General features: G+C 40.9%; 1 long non-coding RNA gene across 1 annotated transcript in view; it reads left to right on the top strand.

Annotated features, from left to right (window-relative positions):
- Positions 1-1,482: 1,482 nt before the first annotated feature.
- The window catches only part of LOC138433351 (uncharacterized), a 33,102-nt gene continuing 13,795 nt past the window's right edge, over positions 1,483-20,789 (top strand). Inside the window, exon 1 of the long non-coding RNA XR_011254278.1 lies at positions 1,483-1,756. This is a non-coding gene — a long non-coding RNA (uncharacterized lncRNA). The remainder of the gene's footprint in view (positions 1,757-20,789) is intronic.

The raw sequence follows: 20,789 nt of genomic DNA, 5'->3' as shown, positions 1-20,789 counted from the left end.
CCTGCTCCATCATTGGTATGTTATCTCCATGGTTACCAGATATGTAGTCCAGAGTTCATTAAAAGTGCAAGATGGAGTTAGTTCAGTCTGGGTGATCTGCTTCTTCCCTTCTTCAGCGCTAGTAGTAAAGAACTCTCCTGCCAATGCAGGAGATGTAAGAGACGCAGGTTCGATCTCTGGATTGGGAAGATCCCTGAAGGAGAGCATGGTAACCTGCTCCAGTATTCTTGCCTGGAGAATCCCATGGACAGAGGAACCTGGCGGGGCTACAGTCCATAGGGCTGCGAAGAGTTGGACATGACTGAAGCGACTTAGCACGCACACTCACTTCTTTAATGAAGAATGGATGGTTCCCTACACAGAGACTGTGAGATGGTCTTCTGTGATGTCTGGCTCTGAAAACTCTGAACAAAATGGATCGACTCCATCTCTGAAAGTATCTAATTTTTCAGAAGATTGCCAAACGCTTACACTTAGCTATTGAAAATGTTACTATGTGACAAAACAAGAGTAGTCAAACCTTGTCTTCACATCTCCATGTTTATGAGATGACCATGCAGTACTAGACATTTCCCAGTATCCTCCACAGCTGGTCATTCTGAAGGTCATTTATTCCACATATCAACAGGATTTCAGAGGTGCCTAGATTTTCACTCAGCCTCCAGCCATCTTGAACTGCTAAACGCCCCAAGGAAGTACCATGACTCAGCAGTCCTCATGGATGACCAAAAAGAAAAGCTGACAGGACCTGGGGTGTTGGATCATGCTCCTTTTGAAAGTATACCCAGATGTGGCCTTCTCCTAAAGGAAGTTGATTAGAGTATGCCGGGGCTCCTTGATTAGAATAACGAGGAACTTCTGAGGGCCTAGCTCAACCCAGATGCTTCTGAGAATACAGTCTCCGCATTCGCTCCCGGGGCCCTTAAGAACCTGACCTCCTCCATCGGGTTCAGCAGAGGCAGCAGTCCTTGGCAAGAAGGGCAGATTGGAGAGTACAGAAGGAACAGGAAGCCCACGGTCTGGGAATCACCTCGGTGTTTCCCGAGGTTGCTAGACAAAAACCACACACCTAGGTGTTCTGGTACCACGGGAGGGCTGTGCAAAGAAAGGTAAGTCTCTAAGGCAAGTCGAAATTATTAATTCCTTCAGCTGGGGCGGGGGACAGTCTATCCCAAGAGTTTGAATCTGAATTTGAGATGTTACATAGTACTAAGAAGACAGGTCGCACGAATTCCGCGACCCCCCACCCTGGCAAAAACAAAACTCTTACATCTTATTTTAAATAAAAAATGGGCACAAGAAATACTCAATAATAGTAACAAAGTTACTTTTTAGCTTGACTATCCTGGACTAGAATTTCCCTTCTCGGTCGGGGAGGTGGGCGCTGGGTCAGAAAAGATGCCACCTCACACCGCGCGAGGGAAGCGGCACGCGGCGCAGCCCGGGTCGCCATGGAAACCACGTTGGCTGGGCTGACCCGGGGCAGACCCGGGCTGGTGGGTGGGGTTCCGCAGTGGCTGGTGGGGAGACGCTAAAGCGGCGGCTGGGGGCTGCGAGAAAGGTCACAAGAAGGACTGCGGATTCGGGGTTCCCAGGACCCACGAAGGGTAACAGAAAGTCGCTTCCCAGCCCACAATCTCCAAATCTGCCAGATGATCCGAACCACGTGGTTAGACACCAGAACTCCAGGTGCTCACTCCTGCTGGCTCGCTAAATCAGTGTCCGCGGTGAGGACCCAGAATCTGCATTTAACCAGGTGCTTTATAGGGTCGGGGGGTTGGGAGACGATGGGTTCGCCTGTTCTCTCAGCGCGCCGCGGTGATAGTAAAAGGATCCACACCTCAGTTTCCTCCCTAGCGGTTCTCAAGGAGGGGCATTTCTGCTAGCTGAGAATGGAAACCCGGTTCAGTTTCTGGAACTAAAGTGTAACTGATTGGAAGCGTCGCTGCAATTTGCGGGTTTCCCACTTGAGGGCAGCCCGGTCCTTCGTTCCTATTCATTTGGCAAAGCGTGGCCGTCGGTCTCTAGTCCAGTTAATTCCAGCTGCAGTCTCCGTAATATAAGGTCTTTTTAGAAAGCGAATCTTGGGTGCAGAGAGTCGTCTCCTTAGGAGGAGTGGGACAGTAGCTGAACCTAGAGCTCTAAATGTAAAGACTCTCTTAGCTCCAATTCCTGGTTCACACTTAGGGTTCAGAACAATGCATCTGTGTTTGTGAAGAAATAATGTTTTTGTTGAGAGTAACGTATGTGCACCAGAAAACAGATTTCTCAGCTCTCTGGGCCTTATCCTTTATTGGACGATGGGATGGGACCTCCATCTTGATTTGGACAGCCTTGGCCCTGGCTGGGCTTCAGAGTTAGGTCTGGACCTTGGGGAACCATGAGCCTCATTTGCCCACTTTGAGGAGGCAACATGGTGGTGAAATGGGAGAGGGACACAGCAGCTACACTTGTGGGGAATTCCCATAGTGTAGTCCTCCATGACAGTAAAAATGGAACCTACCAAATTTGCGCAGTCTTTCTTAGAGATCTAGATAGGCTGAGCTCAATAGAATGGGTTAACCTATGGGTCTCTACTGACTTATGCATTTATATACCATACTTTCTTAGGATAACTTATATTTACAGGTTTGATTTCTGTGTTATTGCATATGTACCATGTGCTCCTCTTATGCCATGCTCAGTCACTTCAGTCGTGTCCCACTCTTTGCAACCCCATGGGCTATAGAGGACCCTGCCAGGCTCCTCTGTCCATGAGATTTCCTAGGCAAGAATACTGGAGTGGGTTGCTATTTCTTCCTCCAGGGGATCTTCCCCACCCAGGGACTGAACCTGAGACTGCTGTGTCTCCTGCATTGGCAGTGGATTGTTTACCACTGAGCCACCTGGGAATGTTGTTATTGCATGCATGGCATATAACATCACATCCAGGCTCACATAGGCTGGAAGTGATAGGGCTGAAACTAAGCAGGATCCTGCAGGGCCTTCCCAGGAACACATGCCCTGTGTCCCTGCAACTTTTTTGTAGAAGAGCTTTAGCCATTTAGACCTTCCCTGAATTCCAAAGGGCAATTTAATCAGGGAAGTGAGAAAATGCAAAAACAGTCGAGCAAGACAGAATAATAATAGTTCAGCCATTAAACAAAGGACCTTTAGTTCCTCCCCAAGCGCTATAGTTAATATCCTGTGCCATATCATTGTTATTTTGCAGATACTTAAAACCGCCACCAGGTGGAAGAAGTCAACCGCATGCTGATCACTAGCACAGAAACCCCAGACTGATTGGAACCAACAGGTTGATGATTATGATTCCTGAAATCACCCTGTTAACTTCCCCATCAACCAGTCAGAGAATTGTGCACGAGCTGATGAAAGACCCTGTGATCCTCTCCCTCACACTGTTTTTAAAAAACCTACCCTGAAAGGCATCAGGGGGTTTGGGTCTTTTGAGCATGAGCTGCCTGTTCTTGATTGGCCCCATCTTGGGTGCCTTGCTGCTGCTGCTGCTGCTAAGTCGCTTCAGTCGTGTCCAACTCTGTGTGACCCCATAGAAGGCAGCCCACCAGGCTCCCCTATCCCTGGGATTCTCCAGGCAAGAACACTGGAGTGTGCCTTGCAGTCAACACTATACTTTCCTTCCCCACAGCTCAGTTGTTGCATGTCATTATATGTTGTTGTATATATGCTGTATGTTGGCATTGTTGTATGTTGGGTGAATGGACCCAAGTTTGGTTTGGTAACGGAGTCAGATCTTGCTTAGCACAAGATAGAACCCAGGCCCAGTGCCAGGGCAGATGGCAGGGATTGGGGAGAACAACTGGTTTCATTTTCTTGGTCACCTGAGTAATTAGTGTTTTCAAAGTGGGAATAGAGGGCAGTCAGCTTTCAAACCGTGAGCAGAAGGAAGTCCCCACTGTTTCCTTTTAAGTGTGAGCAGCAGGTAATCTTTCTTCAGAAGATATATGGCCAGGACAAATTTGGAAGTTCATTAAAATGGGGTCAAAGCAAATGACTCATTGACTGACAGAATTTGCATAGAGCCAGAGAAGAGAGCCAAGTTTGATTTTGAATTTCCTAGTTTCCTTGAGTGGGAGAAAGTAATGCTATTAGTAAGGCCTGGCAATACCAGGGTTTCTTATTTCTTATTAATTTTTTAAAATTAAAAATTAAAAAAATTTTGTGTTTTGGTGGAGAGATAATAAGAGTCTTGGATAGAACCTGAAGGACCCGTGGGATACTTAAGTGAACCAAAAACAGGTGTGTTGGGGCTGTATTCTGGATGATATAAATTTGTATTATAGGTGCTACTTAACACATTATTGGGGACTTCCCTGGTGGCTCAGACGGTCAAGATTCCATTTGCAATGCTCGAGACCTGGGTTTGATCCCTGGGTTGGGAAGATCCCCTGGAGAAGGGAATGGCTACCCACTCCAGTATTCTTGCCAGGGAAATCCCATGGACAGAGGAGCCTGGAGGACTACAGTCCATGGGGTCACAAAAAGTCAGACACAACTGAGCAACTAACACGTAACATGTTATTGACTGGAGGACTTTTGCAGAAACTAATGTCTGTGGCTGGTGATTTGTTATGTAAGTGAGTATTGAAACACCCTGGTCAGTAATGTTAGGGTAACAAGAGACGTATTCATACATCTCCAGTCAGTAAGTTGTTAAAATCATTAACATAGATAGGGTCAGCTGCTGCAGAGAAAACATTTTTGTGACTAGAGAGGATAGACATTTTAGGATACCCGAGGACAAAAAGATTTTGAAGGTGACAGAGATGGTTCTTTGAAATCTGAGTTTCCTTTTCGCTGTGCTCCACACAGACACAAAGTAATAGCTATTTTATCTGAAAAATAGAGAATGGAGATGGCAGAACACAGAGGGATTTCTTCATGCTAAGACTCAATTTCCCAAAAGCATTATGATTTTTTGGACGCCCAAGAAACTTCTCTCTCATGTTTTAAGTCTCCATCAAAGAAAGGCTGAATCTCTAGAGTGGATGAATCAAAACTTAAAAACGATAATAGAAAAGTCTGTGGGTTAAGCCTGCTCTTAAATGTTAGTACGTTTAATTATGTGTGCTCCTGTCGGGAGCACATGGAAGGCTCATTTAAGCACAACAAAGATGCTGTCTGGAGCTTAGGAGGCTGTGAGGTCAGGTGGTGTGGGGTTCCTGCTGGAGCGCTTCTCCTCCTGTTGACAGGCACACCCAGAGTGTCTTCAGTCTGCAGAGCTGACCCAGAGTTAGACTCAAAGCACAGATGTCCTGAGAGAGGCAGAGAGAAACTCCCAGCAGCTCGTGTCACTGTGTGAAACCAAGGAAGAAGTACAGGCGAAATGTGAGCATCAAAGATGTGAAGCTGAGCAAGTCTCACATACTCAGCTGCTGAAAGAAAAGGGCCTGGGGCCCGTTGCTTTCATGCATGGTCACAGTAATTAAACAGCAGGTGTCAGAAAATATCTGACATCTCTTAGGCTTGAAAAAGTGTTTGATAACAAGCAGTAGACAGTCTTCAAAAAAGTTCATTCCCAAAGTTGTGTGTATGTCTGTGAAGATGTATTCATTCTCAGAACATGTCCTCCAAACCTGTTTACCCCTGTAGATGTTTGTTTATTTTGTGGTCACCAACAGATATTTAGTAAGCACCTCCTGTATGCCCACAGATTGTGAAACATAGAGCAGTGAAGAAGCAGACAGAAATTCTAGCTACATGGCTTAGATTCTAGTGGGAGGAAACAGACCATAAATACAAAGTAAGCAATAAGAGAAGCATGTTATGTTTTAGACAGGGATAAATGCAAAAGTAACAGGGTTGGGGGAAAGGAGTACAGGCATGCAGTTAGGATAGACCTCACTAAAAAGGGGATATTCAAGCAAAGACTTCAAGAGGTGCAGAAGTTAACTGTGCCGGTGTTGGAGGCTTGAATCCAGGGTTGTGGGGAAACTGAGAGCAAAGGCCCTGAGGTGGAAGCATGATGGTGTGTTTGAAGAACAGAAAGGAGGCAGTGTGACTGGTGGGGGCTGCCGGATGGGAGAGTGATGGGAGCTGAGGTCAGAAAAGCAGTGGTCAGAGCAGTGGCTCTGGGGAGTCTTGTGTTCCTTTGACTTTTTCTCTGAGACATGAACTTGTTGGAGCATTTTGAGAAGAATGGTGTGGTCTGACTTTTTAAAATATTGAGATACAATTCATTTACTATTCAGTTCAGTTCAGTCACTCAGTTGTGTCTGACCTGCGATCCCATGAACCACAGTCCAAGGGACTATCAAGAGTTTTCTCCAACACAACAGTTCAAAAGCATCAATTCTTCTGTGCTCAGCTTTCTTAAATTCACCCATTTGCACTATGCAGTACAATGCTTTTTAATCTATTCAGAGTTGTGCAGCTATCAGCATCATATAATTCCAGAACATTCTCATTATCCCCAGTCAAACTCTGTACCCATTAGCAGTCATTCCGCACCATTCTCCCATCCCCCACGTCCCCGGAAATGACTAGCCTACTTTCTGTCTCTTTGAGTTTGGGGGCATTGCGTGAAATGGAGTCATACAACATGATAGCCTTTTGTATGTGGTTTTTCTTTCATGTTGTAGCACACATCGGTGTAACAGAGCTGGTTCTTAGACTCTTTAAATCGATGGAAATTGATAAGAGGCCAGAGAAGAAATTTAGATAAGGCTTTATTGGGACTCATGCTGCAGCAGGAGGGAACAAAACAAGTAACAGGTTCCTTTGTTCACTCCTTGAGTGGAGGTGAGTTGTTACCTTACATGGGGTGAGGGTAGGGGCAGGTCCAGGATCAGGCAGGATGGGGTGACTTAGGCCCCTTCTCTGGTGGTATTGTGCGCAGGGGACATAGAAGTTGGGTTTTTGGTTTTGTTCATAATTTTCCCTAACTCTGCATGAATGCAGTTATTTTTAGTCCTTATTTGGATCTTTGATCCATTTTGACTTAATTTTCAAAATTTGGTGTGAGGAATAGGTTCAACATCGTTATTTTCTGTTTGGCTATGCAGTTATCCTTTTGTTGAAAAGGCTTTTCTTTCTGCGTTGGATTGTCTTGGTACCCTTATCAAAAATCAGCTGCCCTAAATGTATGGGTTTATCTCTGGAGTCTCAGTTATATTTTTGGATCAACCTATCTATCTTTGTATTCTGTTTCTCCAGGAGACATTTGTTGTCCAGGTACAAGCACTTGTAGCAAAGGGTCCCAGGTCCCACATGTCTCATCAGTACCTCATTTTTTCCCGTAGCTGAATAATATTGCATTCTGTGGATATACCACAGTTCATTTATCCATTAATTCATTGATGGACATTTGGGGGGAGTTTTCACTTTTTGTGCTATTATGGCTAATGTCACAAACATTCATGTTTAATTTTTTTCATATGAACATATGTTTTCAATTTTCTTTGGTTATATACCTAGGAGTGGAATTGCTGGGTTGTATGGTAATTCAGTGTTTAACTTTTTAAGGAACTCCCAAACTGTTTTTCACAGCAGCTATACTTCAGCAATTCATGAGAGTTTCAATTTCTCCATATCCTTACCATCTTTTTAATTTTTTTAGCCATCCTAGCAGGTATGAAATGGTCTCTCATTGAGCTTTTTGATTTGCATTTTCCTAAAGACTAATGATGTGAAGCATCTTTTCATGTGCTTAGTAGACATTTGTATGTCTTCTTTGGAGAAATATCTATTCATATCTGTTACTCATAAAAATTTATTTTGTTTGTTTTTACTGAATTGTAAATTCTTTATATAGTTTAGATACTAGACTCTTGACAGATGCATGATTTAAAAATATTTTCTCTCATTCTCTTTTTCACTTTCTTTATAGAGTCCTTTGAAGCACAAAAGTGTTTAATTTTGATGAGTTCCAATTTATCCATTTTTTAATTCTATTGATAGTGCTTTGTGTCATATTTTAAAACCATTGCCTAATTTAAAATCACCAAATTTTATGCATATGTTTTCTTTTAAGAGTTTTATAGTTTCGGTTCTTACATTTAGGTCTTTGATCCATTTTGAATTAAATTTTTAATTTGGTATGAGGAATAGGTACAATGTCATTATTTTCTGTGTGGATGTCCTGTTGCCCTTTTGTTGAAAAAGCTATTTCTGCTTTGAATTGTCTTGTATCCTTGTCAAACCTAGGTTTTCCATAAACATATGGGTTTATTTCTGGAATCTCAATTTTATATCATGGATTAACCTGTCTATCCTTATGCCAGTACTATAGTGCCTTGATTAGTGTAGCTCTGTATTAATTTTTGAAGTCTAGAGGTGTGAGTCCTTTAAATTTGTTCCTTTTTGAGATTGTTTTGGCTATTCTGGGTGCCTTGCATTTTCGTATGAAATTTTAGAACCTACTTTCCAATTTCTGCAAAACAAGCAGCTAGGATTTTGATGAAGATTGCCTTGAATCTGGATATCAATTTGGGGAGTATTGCCATCTTACTAATACTGAATCTTCTCATTGGTGAACATGGGATGTATTTCCATTTATTTAGGTCTTCTTTAATTTCTTTCAATGATATTTTGTTGTTACAGTGTTCAGATTTGCACTTATTTTGTTTTATTTTTAATTAATTTATTTTAATTGGAGGCTAATTACTTTACAATATTGTAGTGGTTTTTGCCATACACTGACATGAATAAGCCATGGGTATACATGTGTTCCCCATCCTGAACCCCCCTCCCACTTCCCTCCCTATCCCATCCCTTAGGCTCATCCCAGTGCACCAGTCCCAAGCATCCTGTACCATGCATTGAACCTGGACTGGCAATTTGTTTCACATATGATATTATACATGTTTCAATGCCATTCTCCCAAATCATCCCACCCTTGCCCTCTCCCACAGAGTCCAAAAGACTGTTCTATACATCTGTGTCTCTTTTGCTGTCTCGCATACAGGGTTATCGTTACCATCTTTCTAAATTCCATATATATGCATTAGGATACTGTATTGGTGTTTTTCTTTCTGGCTTACTTCACTCTGTATAATAGATGATTTTTAATATTAATATTATAATAATGTATTATAATAAAACAGGGTTATCATTACCATCTTTCTAAATTCCATGTATATGTGCTAATACTGGTGTTTTGTATTATTGGTAATTTTGGTGTTACTATTGCTGTTTTTCCTTCTGACCAACTTCACTCTGCTTCAGTTTCATCCACCTCATGAGAATGGATTAAAATGTGTTCTTTTTAATGGCTGAGTAATATTCCAAGGTGTTACCACAGTTTTCTTATCCATTCGTCTGCCAGTGGCCATCTAGGTTGCTTCCATATCCTGGCTATTGTTAACAGTGCTGTGATGAACATTGGGGTACATGTGTCTCTTTCAATTCTGGTTTCCTTGGTGTGTATGCCCAGCAGTGGGATTGCTGGGTCGTATAGCAGTTCTCTTTCCAGTATTTTAAGGAATCTCTGCACTGTTCTCCATAGTGGCTATACTAGTTTGCATTTCCACCAACAGTGTAAGAGGGTTCCCTTTTCTCCACACCCTCTCCAGCATTTATTGTTTGTAGACTTTTTGATAGCAGCCATCCTGACTGGCATAAGATGGTTCCTCATTGTGGTTTTGATTTGCATTTCTCTGATAATGAGTGATGTTGAACATCTTTTCATCTTTGTTAGCCATCTGTATGTCTTCTTTGGAGAAATGCCTGTTTAGTTCTTTGGCCCATTTTTTTTATTGGGTCATTTATTTTTCTGGACTTGAGCTGCCTGAGCTGCTTGTATATTTTGAGATTAATTCTTTGTCAGTCGCTTCATTTGCTATTATTTTCTCCCATTCTGAAGGCTGTCTTTTCACTTTGCTTATAGTTTCCTTTGTTGTGCAAAAGTTTTTAAGTTTAGTTAGGTCCCATTTGTTTATTTTTGCTTTTATTTCATTTACTCTGGGAGGTGGGTCATAGAGGATCCTGCTGTGATTTATGTCAGAGAATGTTTTGTCTATGTTTCCCTCTAGGAGTTTAATAGTTTCTGGTCTTACGTTTAGATCTTTAATTCATTTTGAGTTTATTTTTGTGTATGGTGTTAGAAAGTGTTCTAGTTTCATTCTTTTACAAGTGGTTGACCAGTTTTGCCAGCACCACTTGTTAAAGAGATTGCCTTTTCTCCATTGTATATTCTTGCCTCCTTTGTCAAAGATAAGGCATCCATAGGTGCATGGATTTATCTCTGGGCTTTCTATTTTGTTCCATTTTTGTTTCTATTTTGTTCTGTCTTTGTGCCAGTACCATACTGTCTTGATGACTGTAGCTTTGTAGTATAGCCTGAAGTCAGGGAGGTTGATTCCTCCAGTTCCATGCTTCTTTCTCAAGATTGCTTGGGCTATTCGAGGTTTTTTGTATTTCCATACAAATTGTGAAATTATTTGTTCTAGTTCTGTGAAAAATACCATTGGTAGCTTGATAGGGATTGCATTGAATCTATAGACTGCTTTGGGTAGTATACTTATTTTCACTATATTGATTCTTCTGATCCATGAACATGGGATATTTCTTCCTCTATTTGTGTCCTCTTTGATTTCTTTCATCATTGTTTTATAGTTTTCATATGTAGGTCTTTTGTTTCTTTAGGTAGATTTATTCCTAAGTATTTTATTCTTTTTGTTGCAATGGTGAATGGAATTATTTCCTTTATTTCTCTTTTTGTTTTCTCATTGTTAGTGTATAGGAATGTAAGAGATTTCTGTGTGTTAATTTTATATCCTGCAACTTTACTATATTAATTGATTAACTCTAGTAATTTTCTGGTGGTGCCTTTAGGGTTTTCTATGTAAACGATCATGTCACCTGCAAACAGTGAGTTTTACTTCTTTTCCAATCCAGATTCCTTTTATTTCTTTTTCTTCTCTGATTGCTGTGGCCAAAACTTCCAAAACTATGTTGAATAGTAGTGGTGAGAGTGGGGCCCTTGTCTTGTTCCTGATTTTAGGGGAAATGCTTTCATTTTTTCACCATTGAGGAATGTTTGCTGTGGGTTTATCACATATGGCTCTTACTGTCTTGAGCTATGTTCCTTCTATGCCTGCTTTCTGGAGTTTTATTTTATTTTTTTAATCATAAATGGGTGTTGAATTTTGTCAAAGGCTTTTTCTGCATCTATTGAGATAATCATATGGTTTTTATATTTCAGTTTGTTCATGTGGTATATCACATTGATTGATTTGTGAATATTGAAGAATTCTTGCATCCCTTGGATAAAGCCCACTTGGTCATGATGTATGAACTTTTTAACATGTTGTTGGATTCCGTTTGCTAGAATTTTGTTAAGGATTTTTGCATTTATGTTCATCAGTGATATTGGCCTGTCGTTTTCATCTTTTGTGGCATCTTTGTCTGGTTTTGGTATTAGGGTGATGGTGGCCTCATAGAATGAGTTTGGGAGTTTACCTTCCTCTACAATTTTCTGGAAGAGTTTGAGTAGGATAGCGGTTAGCTCTTCTCTAAATTTTTGGTAGAATTCAGCTGTGAAGCTATCTGGTCCTGGGCTTTTGTTTTTTGGAAGATTTCTGATTACAGTTTCAATTTCCATGTTTGTGATGGGTCTGTTAAGATTTTCTATTTCTTCCTGGTTCATTTTTGGAAAGATATGCTTTTCTACGAATTTGTCCATTTCTTCCAAGTTGTCCATTTTATTGGCATATAGGTGCTGATAGTAGTCTCTTATGATCCTTTGTATTTCTGTGTTGTCTGTTGTGATTTCTCCATTTTCACTGTTAATTTTGTTGACTTGATTCTTCTCCCTTTTCTTCTTTATGAGTCTGGATAATGGTTTGTCAATTTTATTTATCTTCTCAAAGAACCAGCTTTTAGCTTTGTTGATTTTTGCTATAGTCTCCTTATTTCTTTTTCATTTATTTCTGCCCTAATTTTTATGATTTCTTTCCTTCTACTAACCCTGGGGTTCTTCATTTCTTCTTTTTCTAGTTGCTTTAGGTATAGAGTTAGGTTATTTATTTGACTTTTCTCTTATTTCTTGAGGTAAGCTTATATTGCTATGAATCTTCTCCTTAGCACTGCTTTTATTGAATCCTATAGGTTTTGGGTTATCGTGTTTTCATTGTCATTCATTTCTATGCATATTTTCATTTCTGTTTTTATTTCTTCTGTGATTTGTTGGTTATTCAGAAGTATGTTGTTTAGCCTCCACATGTTTGTATTTTTAATAGTTTTTTTTTTTCCTGTAGTTGACATCTAATCTTACCACATTGTGATCAGAAAAGATGCTTGAAATGATTTCAGGTTTTTTTTTTTTAATTTACCAAGGCTAGATTTATGGCCCAGAATATGATCTATCCTGGAGAGTGTTCCTTGTGCACTTGAGAAAAAGGTGAAATTCATTGTTTTTGGGTGAAATGTCCTATAGATATCAATTATGTCTAACTGGTCCATTGTATCATTTAAAGTTTGTGTTTCCTTGCTAATTTTCTGTTTAGTTGATCTATCCATAGGTGTGAGTGGAGTATTAAAGTGTCCCACTATTATTGTGCTACTGTTAATTTCCCCTTTCAACTTGTTAGCATTTGCCTTACATATTGCAGTGCTCCTATGTTGCATGCATATATATTTATAGTTGTTATATCTTCTTCTTGGATCGATCCTTTGATCATTATGTAGTGTCCTTCTTTGTCTCTTTTCACAGTCTTTATTTCAAAGTCTATTTTATCTGATATGAGTATTGCTACTCCTGCTTTCTTTTGATCTCCATTTGCATGAAATGTCTTTTTCCATCCCTTCACTTTCAGTTTGTATGTGTCCCTTGTTTTGAGGTGGGTCTCTTGTAGACAGCATATATAGGAGCCTTGTTTTTGTATCCATTCACCAGCCTTTGTCTTTTGGTTGGGACATTCAACCCATTTACATTTAAGGTAATTATTGATAAGTATGATCCCATTGCCATTTACTTTTTTTTTTTTTTTGAGTTTATAAACCTTTTTTGTGTTTCTTATCTAGAGACGATCCTCTAGCATTTGTTGAAGAGCTGGTTTGGTGGTGCTGAATTCTCTCAGCTTTTGCTTGTCTATAAGTCTGTTGATTTCTCTTTCATAGCTGAATGAGATCCTTGCTGGGTACAGTAACCTGGGTTGTAGGTTTTTCTCTTTCATCACTTTAAGTATGTCCTGGCATTCCCTTCTGGCCTGAAGAGTTTCTATTGAAAGATCAGTTCTTATCCTTATGGGAATCCCCTTGTGTGTTATTTGTTGTTTTTCCCTTGCTGCTTTTAATATTTGTTCTTTGTGTTTGATCTTCGTTAATTTGATTAATATGTGTCTTGTGTTGTGTTTATCCTGTTTGGGACTCTCTAGGTTTCTTGGACTTGGGTGGCTATCTCCTTCCCCATTTTAGGGAAGTTTTCGACTATTATCTCAAGTATTTTCTCATGGCCTTTCTTTTTGTCGTCTTCTTCTGGGACTCCTGTGATTTGGATGTTGGGACATTTAACATTGTCCCAGAGGTCTCTGAGGTTGTCCTCATTTCTTTTAATTCTTTTTTCCTCTCTGCTTTACTTATTTCCACCATTGTACCTTCCACCTCACTTATCCTATCTTCTGCCTCAGTTATTCTGAGGTTATACTGTTGGTTCCCTCCAGAGTGCTTCTGATCTCAGTTGTTGCATTGTTCATTATTGACTGAGTCTTTTTTATTTCTTCTAGGTCCTTGTTAAACATTTCTTGCATCTTCTCAATCCTGTCTGCAGACTATTTATCTGTAAATCCATTTTGTTTTCAAGATTTTGGGTCATTTTTACTATCATTTTTCTGAATTCTTTTTCAGGTAGACTCCCTATTTCCTCTTCTTTGGTTTGGTTTGGTGGGCATTTATCATGTTCCTTTACCTGCTGAATATTTCTCTGCCTTTTCATTTTGTTTAGATTGCTGTGTTTTGGGTGACCTTTCTGTATGCTGGAAGTTTGTGGTTCCTCTTTATTGTGGAGGTTCCTCCCTGTAGGTGGGATTAGATAAGTGACTTGTCAAGTTTTCCTGGTTAGGGAAGCTTGCATTGGTGTTCTGGTGGGTGGAGCTGGATCTCTTCTCTCTGGAGTGCAATGAAGGGTCCAGTAGTGAGCTTTGAGGTGTCTGTGGGTTTGGTGTGACTTTTGGTTGCCTGTATTTTAATGCTCAGGGTTATGTTTCTGCATTTTTGGAGAATTAGCTTGTATGTCTTGCTCTGAAACTTATTGGATTTTGGGTAGAGCTTGGTTTCAGTGTAGGTATGGAGGCTTTTGGATGAGCTCGTGTCGATTAATGTTCCCTAGAATCAGGAGTTTTCTGGTGTTCTCAAGTTTTGTATTTAAGCCTCCTGCCTCTGGCTTTCAGTCTTATTCTTACAGTAGCCTCAAGACTTCTCTATCCATACAGCACCAATGATAAAACATCTAAGTTAATGGTGAAAAGATTCTCCACAATGAGGGACACCCAGAGAGGTTCACAGAGTTACATGGACAAGAGAAGAGGGAGGAAGGAGATAGAGGTGACCAGGAGGAGAAGAGGGGTAATCAAAAGAGGAGAGAAAAATCTAGCCAGTAATCAATTCCTTATGTACTCTCCACAGTTTGGAACACTCAGAGAGGTTCACAGAGTTACATAAGAGAAGAGGGAGGAAGGAGATAGAAGTGACTAGGAGGAGAAAAGAGGGAGTCAAAAGGAGAGAGACAGATCTAGCCAGTAATTAGTTCACTAAGTGTTCTACACAGCCCAGAACACCCAAAGAGATTCACAGAGTTAGGTAGAGAAGAGAAGGGAGAGGGAGGGGGTAAGTGACCTAGGGGAGAAAAAGGAGAGTCAAAAGGGGAGAGAGCAATCAAGCCAGTAATCACACTTTGAAGATTGGATTCTTAAAGGTACAAAATTGATAAATACCAAAAAGCAAAGATTAAAAATCTAGAGTAGAGTTTAGATCTCAAAAATAATCAAAAGTATTATAAAAACAAAACATCTCAAAAATTATTTAAAAATATATAAATGAAATTGCTTTAAAAATAGGATCTTATTTTTTTGCAAGGTAATAGGTTATAAAAGTGAAAAAGGATTAATAAATTAAAAAATTTTTTTTAATTAAAAAATGATAATAGTAAAATATGTCAAAGAATTTCTCTGGAGCTGTTGAGGGTAGGGTCGGGTCAGTTCAGTTTCAGATAGTTCCTTGTTCTGGCTTATACTTCTTCTCAAGGTCTATAGGCCCCTTCCAATGTAGTCAATGCTAGCTACAGGGTTTTAATCTGTGGCACCTGTCACTTCCAAAGCGGTTGCCTCTTCTTTGTTTATTTTGGCTTCCTCTGTTTGCAGGTATCTTCAGTGTCTAATTTCCGTTCTGACACAAGGGGGCGAAGGTGGTCACTTACTTAGGCTCACTTGTTCAGTTGTGCTGTGGGGAGGGAGGAACGCTGCAAACAAATATCACTAGTGTGTGTGGGGAGTGCTCACAGTGCCTGGGCCACACTGGGTATGCCCCCCTCATGGCCTCTGTGCTTTCCCAGTCTACTCAGGCTCCAGGTTGCTCTGCAGGGGAACTATCTAAAGTGGGTCCTGGGTTGCATGCACTTCCCAGGTATAAGCTGTTCAGGTTCTCAGGTACTCCACAAAGGCACAGACTCGGCTAGGCATACGTTCTGTGCCCTTCCCATGTCTGAACGGCTCAGGTGACCAGGTGCACTCTCCCAGGTGGGCGGTGCGTCTTACCACCTCCCCCTTCCCAGCCCCTTGGTTTCCTGGGTGCTCAGGGAGAGCGCTCTCAGGTGTGGCGTGTGTCTCCTCTGGGGAGCTGATCTCTGACTGCAACCCTCCTGGCGATGTCAATCGTCCAGGATCTCAGGAAGACTTGGTTAGCAACTGGGAGCCTGCTCACAGTTTGGTGGCGGATGCCGTCTCTGGGACCCTGATTGCCCCTTGCCTTCCCGCTCTGGCTGTCGCCTGCCTGCCTCTCTGCCTCTGGCGGGGAATGGGCTGGTCTGCAGCTGGCTAGCTCTCCTCTGGTATTTGCTCAGTCCTTTGTTCCATGAGCGGACCAGGCTCTGCCTTAGAGCTTTTCATGGGAAAGTTCTCTCTCTCTCTCTTTTTCCCTCTCTCTCTGGCTATCCCACAGTTTGGGTTGCTCTCTCACGTTAGCTCCCTCAGGTTGTCCTCAGGGTATTCAGGCCCCGACCTTACCCTAAGCATGCAACCCGCACCTCCCTGTTCAGCCCCCGCTCGCTGCTGGCAGACTTGAGCGTCTGGGCTACTTCTCTGCTGGGAGTTGAGGCACGTAATCTGTGGGCTTTTTGTTTGTTTGTTTTTTTCTCCCTCCCAGTTATGTTGCCCTCTGAGATTCCAAAACTCCCCACAAACCCGCCGGTGAGAGGGTTTCCTGGTGTGTGGAAACTTCTCCTCCTTCATGACTCTCTCCCTGGGATGGGTCTCCGTCCCTAACTCTTTTGTCTCTTTTTATCTTTTATATTTTGTCCTACGTCCTTTTGAAGAGAATGGGTTGCCTTTCTGGGTGCCTGGTGTCTTCCACCAAGGTTCAGAAGTTGTTTTGTGGAATTTGCTCAGCATTCAAATGATCTTTTGATGAATTTGTGGGGGAGAGTGGTCTCCTCATCCTATTCCTCCGCCATCTTCTTATTTTGTTAAATCACTGAGTATTTTATTGTTTGTGATGCTATTGTAAATAGAATTTTCTCAATTTCATTTTTTAAATTGATTAAAAAAATTATTTGTTTTCAGTTCTGCTGGGTCTTGGTTGCTGCATGGGCTTTTCTCTAGTTGCAGCGAGTGGGGGCTACTCTTAATTGAAGCGCGCAGACTTATTGCAGTGGCCTCTCTTGTGGAGCATGGGCTCTAGGGCACCGGCTTCAGTATTTGTAGCTCGTGGACTCAGTAGTTGTGGTTCCTGGGCTCTAGAGCACAGGCTCAAAAGTTGTGGCAAATGGGCTTAGTTGCTCTGCAGCATGTGGGATCCTTCCAGATCATGGATTGAACTTGTGTCTCCTGCGTTGGCAGGCAGATTCTTTACCACTGAGCCACCAGGAAAGCCCTTATTTTCCTTTTTGATTGCTCATTGCTAGATTATAGAAATAAATAGTTGATTTTGTATCCTACAACTTGGTTGGACTCATTTGTTAGCTCTAATAGTTTGTGTGTTCTGTAGATTTTATAGATGAGAATACAGATGGTTTTGATTCTTCCTTTCCAATTTATATATGCTTATTATTTTATTTCTCTGCTTAATTGCTCAGGGTAGAACCTCCAATGCAGTGTTGAATAGAAATGGTAAGATAAGATATTTTCCTGATTTTTGGGGCAAAGTTTTCATTTGTTGCTCATTAGGCATGATAACTGTAGGTTTTTCTTGTTAATATGCTCTTGACAAGGCTGAAGAAGTTTATTTTCCTAGTTTGCTGAGTGTTTCTGTCAGGAAAAGATGTTGGATTTTGTCAAAAAGAGGCATACTTCAGAGATATTGCAGGTTCAGTTCCAGGCCACTGCAATAAAGAATATTGCAATAGTCATGAATTATTTTGGTTTCACAGAGCATAGAAAAGTTAAGTTTACACTATACTGTAGTTTATTAAGTGTGATAGCATTATGTCTAAAAAATGTACATACCTTAATTTAAAAATGCTTTATTGCTAAAAATGCTAACCATTATCTGAGCTCTCAGCTAGTTGTAATCTTTTTGCTGGTGGAGGGTCTTGCCTCAATGTCAATGGCTTCTGAATGATCAGGGTGGTGATTGCTGAAGCCTGGGGGTGGCTGTGGCAGTTTCTTAAAATGACAACAATGAAGTTTGCCACATCAATTGACTCTTTTTTTCACAATTTCTCTGTAGCATGTAATGCTATTTGATAGCATTTTACCCACTTCTTTCAAAATTGGAGTGAATCTTCTCAAAATCTTCTGCTACTTTATCAACTAACTTTATGTAATATTCTAAATGCTATATTGTCATTTCAACAATCCTCATAGCATCTTCACCAGGGGTAGATTTCATCTCAAGAAGCCACTTTCTTTGCTTGTCCATAAGAAGCACCAACCTCATGATGAAATTTTATCATGACACTGCAGCAATTCAAGCACATCTTCAGTCTCCCCTTCTAATTCTAATCTCTTGATATTTCTACCACATCTGTACTTTCTCCATGAAATCTTGAACCCCTCAAAGTCATCCATGAGGGTTGAAGTCACTTTTCCAAACCTCTGTCGATACTTTGACCTCTTCCTATGAATCGTGAACATTTTTGATGGTATCTATAATGGTGAATCATTTTCAGAGGGTTTTCAATTTACTTTGGCCAGATCCATCAGAGGAATCACTACCAATGGCAGCTATAGCTTTATGAAGTGTATTTCTTAAGACTTGAAAATTCTTGAACCATGGGCTGCAGAATGGATATGTGTGTTAGCAGGCATGAAAACATTAATCTCATTGTACATCTCTGTCAGAGTTCTTGGGTGACCAGGTGCATTGTCAGTGAGCAGTAAAATTTTGAAAGGAATCTCTTTTGTGATCTCAATAGTGGGTTGAAAATATTCAGCAAACCATGTTGTAAGCAAATGTGCTGTCATAGAGGCTTTATTGTTTAATTGATGGGGTGCAAGCAGAGGAGATTGAACATAATTTTTAAAGGCACTAAGATTTTTGGAATGGTAAATAAACACTGACTTCAACTTAAAGTTACTAGTTGCATTAGCCCCTAATGAGAGAGTCAGCCTGTCCTTTGAAGCTTCATAACCAGACACTGACGTCTCTTTAGCTATGAAAATCCTTGATGGCATCTTCCAATAGAAGGCTGTTTTGTCTACACTGAAAATTTACTTTTTAGGCACTTTCATATATTAACTTAGCTGGATCTTCTGGACAACTTACTGCAGCTTCTACTTTAGCACTTGCTACTGGACCTTGCACTATGTTATGGAGATGGCTTCTCCCCTTAAATCTCATGAACAAACCTCTGCTAGCTTCAGACATTTCTTCTGCAGCTTCCTTACCTCTCTCAGCCTTCATAGAATTGAAAAGAGTTAGGGCCTTGTTCTGGATTAGGCTTTGGCTCAAGAGAGTGTTGTGGCTGGTTGGATCTTCTATGCAGACCACTGAAACTTTCACCACATCAGCAATAAGGCTGTTAAACCTTCATACCATTTGTGTAGTCACTCTAGGAGCCCTTTTAATTTCCTTTGAGAACTTTTCCTTTGCATTCATAACTCGGCTAACTGTTTGGGGGCAAGAGGCCTAGCTTGTGGCCTCTTTCATACCTAGAGCTTGTGGCTCTAGACATACCTTTCTCACTGAACTGAATCATTTCTAGTTTTTTATTTAAAGTGAGAGATATGTAGAGGCCAATTATAGGGTTGTTAATTTGCTTAATTTCGATATTGTTGCCTTAAGAAATAGGGAAGCCCAAAGAGAGGGAGAGAGATGGGAAACATCTGGTCAGTGGAGCAGTCGGAACACACATCTGGTAAGTTCTCCATTTCGTATGGGTGTGGTTTGTGGTACCACAATTACAATTACAATAGTAACAATTACAAAACAATTACAATAGTAACATCACTGATAATGGATCACCATAACTAATAGTATAATGTTGAAAAAGTTTGAAATATTGCAAGAATTGCCAGAATGTGCCAGAGATATGAACTGAGCAAATGCTTTTGGAAAAGTGGTGCTGATAGACTTGCTCAACAGGGGGTTGTCACAAACCCTCAGCTTGTTAAAAATAAAACAACAACAGTATCTTGAAGTGTGGCAAAGTGAAGCATGATAAAATGAGGTATGCCTGTACTTTCTCTGCCGGGATCCAGCCCCGGTGGATCCAGGGTGATTCAAAGGGGAGACAGATAGGTGAGGAAAAACTTATTTATTTAGCGGTGTAAGATTAGATTAGGAAGAAATAGTATAGTAGGAAATTTAGGTGGAGAAAAGAGGCTGAATAACTTGGTTTACGGGGAAAACCAATAAAACTTTGAGACACCATCTACGTTAGGCCACCGGCGCCCACTTGAATATTGAAGGGTGCCCCGCCTTAGGCTCCCTTTCGCGTGGATCTTAGAAGCCAGGGCAAGTAAGTAGACGTGGTGAGCCTCCCTGCTCCATATGGGAATTCAGCTGGAAAAGGGGAGAAAAGAATGACATGGGGGAGCCCAGCATCGGTGAAAGACTCAAGACTTTATTTTAAAAATCAGCTTATATACTGCAAGTTGTACATAAATAATGGAATATGCAGAGTTATGCAGGGGCAGCAGTCCTGACCCTCATTGAGACCAGGCTTTCTTTTTGCATACCTTCCCATATACAAAAGGTCTCAGGTGGTTTACATCATCTTCTGGCCAAGAGGCCTGTTAACATTTTTATGGCTCTCTCCCTAGATAAATGTCTATCAACCAGAAAAACTCTTTTTCCCTAGAAGTGTTTTTTTCTTTACTCTGTATCACCCTCAAAGTACTAAGTAAAGTTACATTCCTGTAGAACAAAGGTGTAGTGGGTTATAACAAAGAAAGTACTTAACTTAAAGATCTAATGTTGCTAGTACCAGGTCTACTATCTGTTTTTTCTATATACCAACTATATCTACAAATAAAAGATATGAAAATTTGGCAGCAAGTATTGGCTCAACAAATGAAACCTTTAATCAGTCCTATTCTAATGATTTTGACTCCTCGGAAGCCCCTACATTCCTAGGATGTTTTAAGCTTCCTGTGCCTCTCGTGGAGGCTGCAAACAATCACATGCACAGCTGTAAGAGTCCAGCAGGCAGGCTAGAAAGCCATCAGAGGGGTTTTTGG

This window comes from Ovis canadensis, chromosome 2, assembly GCF_042477335.2.
Source record: "Ovis canadensis isolate MfBH-ARS-UI-01 breed Bighorn chromosome 2, ARS-UI_OviCan_v2, whole genome shotgun sequence".
In the NCBI taxonomy this organism is placed as follows: domain Eukaryota; kingdom Metazoa; phylum Chordata; class Mammalia; order Artiodactyla; family Bovidae; genus Ovis; species Ovis canadensis.
The sequence above is the reverse complement of the archived record's forward strand: the minus strand, read 5'-3'. Positions and strand labels throughout refer to the sequence as shown.